We start from the raw sequence: 9,146 nt of genomic DNA on the forward strand, positions 1-9,146 counted from the left end.
CCTTCTTCCCTCATCCCTTGCTTCCCTTCTTCCCTCCTCCCTTGCTTCCCTTCTTCCCTCCTCCCTTGCTTCCCTTCTTCCCTCCTCCCTTGCTTCCCTTCTTCCCTCCTCCCTTGCTTCCCTTCTTCCCTCCTCCCTTGCTTCCTTTCCTCCCCCTTCCCTCCTTGCTTGCTTCCTTTATTCCCTCCTCCCTTGCTTCCCTTCTCCCCTGCTTCCTTTCTTCCCTCCTCCATTGCTCCCCTTCTTCCCCCTTCTCTCCTCCCTTGCTTCCTTTCTTCTCTCCTCCCTTGCTTCCTTTCTTCTCTCCTCCCTTGCTTCCCCCTTCCCTCCTCCCTTTCTTCCCTTCTTCCCCCTTCCCTTGCTTCCTTTCTTCCCTCCTCCATTGCTTCCTTTCTTCTCTTCTCCCTTGCTTCCCTTCTTCCCTCATCCCTTGCTTCCTTTCTTCCCTCCTCCCTTGCTTCCCTCCTCCCTTGCTTCCCTTCTTCCCTCATCCCTTGCTTCCCTTCTTCCCACATCCCTTGCTTCCCTTCTTCCCTCCTCCCTTGCTTCCCTTCTTCCCTCCTCCCTTGCTTCCCTTCTTCCCTCCTCCCTTGCTTCCCTTCTTCCTTCTTCCCTCCTCCCTTGCTTCCCTTCTTCCCTCCTCCCTTGCTTCCCTTCTTTCTTCTTCCCTCCTCCCTTGCTTCCCTTCTTCCCTCCTCCCTTGCTTCCCTTCTTCCCTCATCCCCTGCTTCCTTGCTTCCCCTCTTCCTTCTTCCCTCCTCCCTTGCTTCCCTTCTTCCCTCATCCCTTGCTTCCCTTCTTCCCTCCTCCCTTGCTTCCCTTCTTCCCTCCTCCCTTGCTTCCCTTCTTCCTTCTTCCCTCCTCCCTTGCTTCCTTACTTCCTTCTTCCCTCCTCCCTTGCTTCCCTTCTTCCCTCCTCCCTTGCTTCCCTTCTTCCCTCCTCTCTTGCTTCCTTTCTTCCCCCTTCCCTCCTCGCTTGCTTCCTTTCTTCCCTCCTCCATTGCATCATTTCTTCCCTCTTTGCTTAATTGCCTTTTCCCCTTTCTTATTCCTTCCTTCCCTTTTTTCTTTCCTTGCTTCTTTTCTTCCCTCCTTCCTTGCTTCTTTTCCTCTCTTATTTCTTCCTCCCCTTCTTTCTTGTTTCATTTCTTCCCCCTTCCCTTGCTTCCCTTCTTTCCTCCTCCCTTGCTTACCTTCTTCCCCCCTCCCTTGCTTCCTTTCTTTCCTCATTCCTTACTTGCTTCTTCTCCTCTCTTATTCCTTTCTTCCCTTCTTTCTTTCCTTGCTTCTTTTTTCCCCTTTCTTCCTTTCTTCATTGCTTCTTTTCCTCTCTCGTTCCTTCCGTTCCTTGTTTCTTTCTACCTTCTCTTGCTTCTTTCATTGCATAGTGAAGCACAGTGACCCAGTGATGAAGTCATTGGGTCTAAAATAAGGAATATAAAGAAAACATTTCATGTAATGTTTCAGCTATGGAACTTACAAAAAATTTTTTTTTGTTTCAGAGCTCTTTCTCCTCCCTGCACACATGAAATACTGGGCTTTTCTCTAGGGCATAGCCTCTGAGAAATGTGTCTTTCTGGCACAGTAACAAAGTTCCACAGACAGTATAAGAGTGACAGTTAGAGGACGGTCTGGATGGACGTTCCAGTGATCACATGGTCATAAGGGATTGTTCTCAGGCCCTCCGGGCACACGTTATGTTGGTGACGCTGTAGAAACAAGAATGTGGGAGGTGTCACCAGGCAACAAAGGCTGCTAAGTCTTTTATTCATTCACAACTCACGCCCTGTACAGCCCTATCCTCTGGCTTCACTCTCCACCATGCCTCCCATGCATATGAAAGCATATATTTCCAGCCCTATAGCAAAAGCTGCAGATAAAGATTTCTTCCCATAACTTTCTTTTTGGCTGCTGCAAACATACCACCTTACCTAAAGAGAAACTCCGGACCAAAAAAAAAAATTGAAAACCTTTGTAGCCATTGTTCTATAAAATGTTTCTGTTCAGCCCGTTTTATACTTGTATATGGCTACTTTGCCCTACAGGCTGAGACCACCTTTTCTGAGTCTGCACTGGTATGTTTGTGTCATTGATCCACCCAATGAAATATGCCTGAGCTATGCATGAGGCATAAACATCTCCGCCATGCTACAAATCAGTGCCAGTGTGTATTTAAAGCCCAAACAAAGTCCCACATCTTTCTTTTCTCTTTATAGTTTTGTATTTTTCTTGTATGTTATGATTTTGCTTAGAAATACCCTAAAATACCCTTTTCTCTCAGTGAAAATGTTGCCTTCTTATCTCCTCCTCCAGTGCTCTGGGCTGGTAGAGCTGAGTAACAGCCACACCCCTCACTACAGCCACACCCCTCATCACAGCCACACCCCTTTATGTCCTCACACAGACCTGTTTTGCAGAGAGAGAAAAAGGATGTGTCAAACCAGAGAGGGGGCATGTCTGATCAGACCTTTTACTGAGTGCACTGTGCCTACTGACTGGACAGCACAGTCATATGTAGACACCCAAACACAAGAAAAGCAGGTCACTTGATTCTTATTTTCTAATGCCCCATACACACGACCAGAAATTCTGTCAGAAAAAACTTGGATGGTTTTTCCGACGGAATTCCGCTCAAGTTTGCCTTGCATACATACGGTCACACAAAAGTTCTCTGAACTTTCGACCGTCAAGAACGCGGTGACGTACAACACTACGACGAGCCGAGAAAATTAAGTTCAATGCTTGTGAGCATGCGTCGAATTGTTTCCGAGCATGCATGATTTTTTGCGCGTCCAAATTGCATACAGACGAACGCATTTTTGGATAGGAACTTTTTCCGACTGAAAAATAGATTCTGCCAGCAAAAGTCCAATGAGCATACACACGGTCGGAATTTCTGACCAAAAGCTCATATCTGACTTTTGCTGGCAGAATTTCTGATCGTGTGTATGGGGCATAAGGGTCACTGAAAATATCACTGGCTCCAGTTCAGCAACACACTACAAAACGGGACCACTTTGGGAAAAGGGAAAAGACCCAGAATTGAGAATCCATGCACATGCAATCCAATGAAAGCACCAAATGTTCACGAGTCCAAGATAACATAACCACTTCAATAAAGGGCACTTATACACCTTCCTGCCCAGACCAATTGTCAGCTTCCAGCGCTGTCGCACTTTGAATGACAATTGCACGGTCATGCTACACTGTACCCAAACTAAATTTGTATCATTTTGTTCCCACAAATAGAGCTTTCTTTTGGTGGTATTTGATCACATCTGGGATTTTTATTTTCTGCTAAACAAATAAAAAAATGATCGAAAATTTTGAAAAAAATGTTTTTTTTTTGTTTCTGTTACAAAACTTTGTAAATAAGTAAGTTTTCTCCTTCACTGATGGGCATGGATGGGCTGCACTGATAAGGCGGCACTGATGGGCACCGATGAGGTGGCACCAATGAGGTGGCACTGATGGGCACTAATATTCGTCACTGATAGGTGGCACTGATATGCAGCACTGATGGGTACACATAGGTGGCACTGATGAGCACTGAAAAGCGGCATGGATGGGCACTGATAGGCAGCACGGATGGGCACTAATAGGTGGCACTGATGTACACTAATGGATGGTACTGATGGATGCCAATCAGTGCCAAACAATAATGCCTGCCAATCAGTAATGCCCATTGTGGGCACTGATTGGCATCCATTGTGGGCACTGATTGGCATCCCTGGTGGTCTAGGGTGGCATACCTGGTGGTGACTAGTGGTGGGCATCCCTGGTGGTCCTGATGGCGTCCCTGGTGGTCCACTGTGGGCAACCTCGGGGGGGGGGGGGGGGCTGTGCTGATAATCAATCAGCACAGCCCCCCCCCATCAGAAGGGCAGCCGATCGGCTCTCCTCTACTCGCCTCTGACAGACGTGAGTGTGGAAAAGCCGATCAATGGCTCTTCCTGTTTACATCGTGATCAGCCGTGATTGGACAGGGCTGATCACGTGGTAAAGAGTCTCCTCCAGAGACTCTTTACCTAGATCGGAGTTGCGGTGTGTCAGTCTGACACACCACAGCAACGATCGCCACGATGCACGCCCCCGGGGGTGCGAAGCGGCTTGATATCCTGGCAACGTCATATGACGTCCGGTCAGGATATCGCAGCCACTTTGCCGACGTCATATTGCTACATGGCGGCCGGCAAGTGGTTAATGATAAAATTGATTCATAGCAGAGAAAAACCAACCCATTTCATGGGCCAAACACACTCCTACTTAATCAGGGCTCAATAAGTTTGACTGTGCTTAAATGGACTCAGGTAAGCAGATACCAAATAAATCTGTTATTTACTGCTTGGAAAGTTTCAGGGGGGCAGGTTACACCAGTGTTAGTGAATCCCTGCTATGAATCTATTTTATCATTAAATTATCTTGGACATTTGTTTGATGCCCTCATTGGATTATATATATATATGTATGTTATATGTATGTGTATATATATATATATATATATATATATATACACATACACACAGCACGGTAATTAGGAAAGGAAAGGCTAATTAAAAACAAGATTTTTTTTATTACAGTGAGTATCTCAATGCATATTTATTTCAGTTACTTTCATCAGGATTTAAATGCAGACAGGTGGTATATTAGAACTGTGTGTCCCTTACCCCAAGTCATTGGCTTTTCTCACACTTTTCAGCAGTATTCCTGCCATCAGATTGCTATGGAGGGGGGGAAGCCAGCACAATGTTGGGGGGGGAGGGGGTGAAGTACGATCTGTGAAAATAACATACATGTGGCATCCTCAGCAGCTTTTATGTGCATTAGGTGATAAAAAGTCACTGCAGCGAAGTGTCTTCATTTCTGGAAGACGGCAGGTTTAGATGGTTCCATCGTCTTCTCCGTGAGTTTGTGATGATGAAATATTCATCGCCATTCTGGAGGATCCGACAATGCAATTAAGAATTTAGTATGAACAGATGGCGGTACCTGTAAACGTCTTATCCGTGTCATCACCTCGGAGGGAGGAATGATGGAAAAAACATGAAAGGGACAACAAGTTTGCATAGTGGGGGCCTACTGGAAGTACTGTTAGAAAACGGGGTCACCTGGGAACAGGGAGAAAACTTCAGTGTGCTCGTCTAAGGAGTTTTGTCAGAAAGAGTTACAGTTGTATCTGTGATTTCACGAGGGTCTGTATCATAGCTCCCAACTGTCCCTGATTTGGAACAAACTCCTTCTGTCCCTCTTTCCTCCTCATTTGTGCCTCATTTTGGTCTGATCTATATAGTTGTATTTTAAATGCACTATTTATCTTTCAAAAAGTGTTTCACAGTGCTAAACCTTTCATCCAATTTCTTAAATGCTGCATTTGTAAATATCAAAAGCCAGTATAAAAGAATAGTAGTAGTAAAAAAAAAAGCACCCATGGGTTTAACTAATACTTTAAGGGGTTGTGACAGGGGATGTGCCCTATGCCTACATACTTTTGCTAATTGATGTCCCTCATTCCCATCTCAGAAAATTGTGAGGTATGGCATAGGCGTGCACAAGGGGTGTACTAGGTGTGCCTGGGCACAACCTAATCACTGTGCAGTGGCCATTTCCCCTACTTCCCGGCATCCCCCTGTGTTGGGCCCCCGCATTGCTGCTGGCTTTCCTCCTCTCCTCTCCCCCCTGGCTGTTGCGGGGAATGTTTCAGGATAGAGAGCAGGGAAAGGGGCTAGTCAATATGTAATATACCGGCCCCTTCCTTTCTAAATGAACATAATGGACACACTCACTCACTATGTTCATTCATAGCTGAAGCATAGTAAAGTGTTTATTATGCTTCAGTTTGTGAATGAACAGGAACAGAGTACTTCCCATTCATTCCCTGTCCTGTGTAGCTGAGGCTGCAGAGAAAGGCATGTGTGTTTAAGCTTTGGGGTGCACACCCTAATGCAATGGGCCGCGCGCACCTATGATGGTCTGTATGATACCAACAGTGAGTAGGAAACAGGTGGAAGCCTGGGGAGAAGCTGAAACATTTTTTACTGTCTTTTATATATTTATATACTACATTGGGGTCAATTCACTAACATTTACCGCATGCGATAACATCTAATAAAATGATTAACGTCCAATTCACATAAAATAACGATTATGTGGTATTTACTGCAAAATGAAAAATGTGCTGATAAATATCGTTTAAAAACCATGCGGTAAGCTCTTAAGTCCAATTCACAACTGGAACAGAGAGTAAAAAAACATGCAATATTTATCACCAAGGTTTTGCTGGCGGTATCACATGCGGTATTTGTCAAAAAACAGTGTTTTTTTGACAAATAGCTGGTTGCTAAGGAGTGGGTCGAGAAGCCAGCCGCTGCGTCCTTAACAACAGATGACTCATCAGCTGTCAGCGAGTTCCCCACTGACAGCTGAATGTAAAAATAACACGAGGCAAATCAAAATTATGAACCCCCCCCCATGCATACCAGGCCCTTTGGGATTTGGGATTGGATTTTAAGGAGAATCCCCACGCCAAAGTTAAAAAAAAATAACAGCATGCCCCCCCCAAAATCGATACCAGACTCTTATCCGAGCATGCAGCCTGGCATGTATGCCAGCTATGAGTAAGCACTTGCTGTGAGTGCGAAACGCGTCAAGTGATCCCTGTTCACTTCTGCTGTAGTGTTTTTGTATACCTCCATGATTCAACTTTTTCATTAATAAAGGCACTTATCATGACCGGTGTGCGGCTTCCAGATCCCTTCGTTTTTCTCTGCCATGCAGCCTGGCAGGTCAGGAAAGGGGAAGGATGAGTGAGTGCCCCCCCCGAACCATACCAGGCCACATGTCCTCAACATGGGCGGGTCCATCTGGTGACATCACATCGAACTAGCATGCACCGGTCGGTGATGTCACAAGGTAAGGGGCGGGGCCACCCAGGGACAATATCTGGTGGCACCGCCCTTACCTTTTTGACACTCTTTTTGGTGAATGAGTAGGGGTGCAATGTACCCCATACACATTCACATGGGGTGCCGGGATCTGGGGGGCCCCTTGGGCCCGTAGACCCCCACAACCACAGCCCAAGGTTGTGGGGAAGAGGTCCTTGTCCTCATCAACATGGGGAAAGGTGCTTTGGGATGGGGATCCCTGTTCCCCAAAGCACCCCCCCATTTTGAGGGCATGTGGCCTGGTATGGTTCAGAATGGGGGGGGGTCCATCTGCTCGCTCCCCCATTTCCTGACCTGCCGAGCTGCATGCCCGGATAAGGGTCTGCTATGGATTTTGGGAGGGGACCCCATGAGGTTTTTTTTTTTTTTTAATTTGGACTCGAAGGGCCTGGCATGCGTTGGGGGGTGGGACACCATGCTGTTTTTAAGTAATTTGTAATTACCGGAATTTTTTTTAATATTCAGCTGTCAATGGGGAACCCGCTGACATTTGATGAGTCATCCGTTGTTAAGGATACGGCGGCCCTCTTCCCGACCCGCTCCTTAGCAACCAGCTCAATGCGATAAGTTAAACAATGCATTAAACAATGCGGTAATTACCGATGAATCGAACAAACATCACATTCAGTATTTAACACAAAATTCTTAGTGAATTGCACTTCCAAAACTGATTTACCGCAAGCGTTATTTTACCAAATTTTTTTGGCCTTTATTTAACTCTTAGTGTATTGACCCCATTGTACTGATTTACATTGCAAAAGTGCCAACCACACTACCTGACCTGTATCCTCTTGTTCACACTGGCTGGCCTCCGGTGACATTGTCAGCAATAGACTCTTAACCTCCCAACTTTTTGAGACGGGAATGAGGGACACCTATTAGCAAAAGTATGTAGGCATTGGACCCCCGCCACACCCCTTAAAGGAGAATTATAAAAAAAAAAGATTAGTTAAACCGAAAAGTGCTTTTTTACCACTACTATTCCTTTATACTGGTTTTTGAAATGTACAAATGCAGCAATTTAGAAACTGGATGAAAGATTTTGCACTGTGAAACTCTTTGGGAAAGATAAAATTAGGGACAGTCCCTTGATATCAGGGACAATTGGGAGCTATGTATATTGTATTCTATTTTTGGGAAAAAATACTTCACATGTGATTGGCTGGCTACTGGTCATCTGTGATTGGCTCTAGTTACTTGGTGTAGTCCCATCTTGTTCTTCTCCTGAGCTTAAAGCAGAACTCCCCCTACACAAAACACTAAACCGTTATTATATTTGTGAAATGTCTTACCGTTTAAGAGATACTGCATGTCTGATTGAATTTATAGGAAGTCAGCTTTGTGATTCAAAAAATGCAGCCTGTATTTTGGCAGGGAGGATCTCTTAGAAGGGATTGCATCATATCCTCTTCTCTTTCTCTAACTGTAATCAGCCTACATTTCCCATGAATACTTAGGATGGGAGTGAATGTGGGAGAGTACACTAGGTCTGTACATGTAAATGTGAACTCGCCCACTTCAACATAAATCACACCCCCTCATTCTGCAGCCAGCAAGCCACATAACACACAGGTGTCCGTTTATGAAGCAGTGATCCTCGGGATCACCGCTGATCACAGTCCATAAACAGTTTATGAAACAGTGATAATTGGGGGAGAACATGTTTGAACTTGTTCTCCCGCCGATTATCTCTACACATGGAGAATCCTCATGAATGACACAGTAACGGCCAGTTTATGAAGCGGTGATCTCACCGCTTCACTGACAATCTGTGTCAGAATTCACACTCCCAGGTTCACCAGCTCAGAGGTGGAGAATCGGGGAGTGAAGAGGAAATCTGGGGGGATCTGAGGGGGAAGGAGGAAGATTTTTAACTTCCTTATGCCTCGTTCAGACCCCCCAACACTGTAACCATGTCCCCCTCTCATATTTATGTGTATACATATATACATATAATGTGTATATGTATATATATATAATGTGTGTGTATATACATGTATATATAATGTGTGTGTATACATATGTATATAATGTAGGGGGACTCATTATTTTATTAACATTAATCCACACCTTCTGTCAGTGTATTGAGCGGTGATGATTTATCACTGCTTAATAAACTGACATCTTTGTGTTTCGGTGAATTTCTGTTACTGTAATCTCATAAAGTCTCACGAGATTCCAGTATCAGGGGCCGTTCTCCACTGT

This window comes from Aquarana catesbeiana, linkage group LG03 (genome assembly GCF_042186555.1).
Source record: "Aquarana catesbeiana isolate 2022-GZ linkage group LG03, ASM4218655v1, whole genome shotgun sequence".
Classification (NCBI taxonomy): Eukaryota; Metazoa; Chordata; class Amphibia; order Anura; family Ranidae; genus Aquarana; species Aquarana catesbeiana.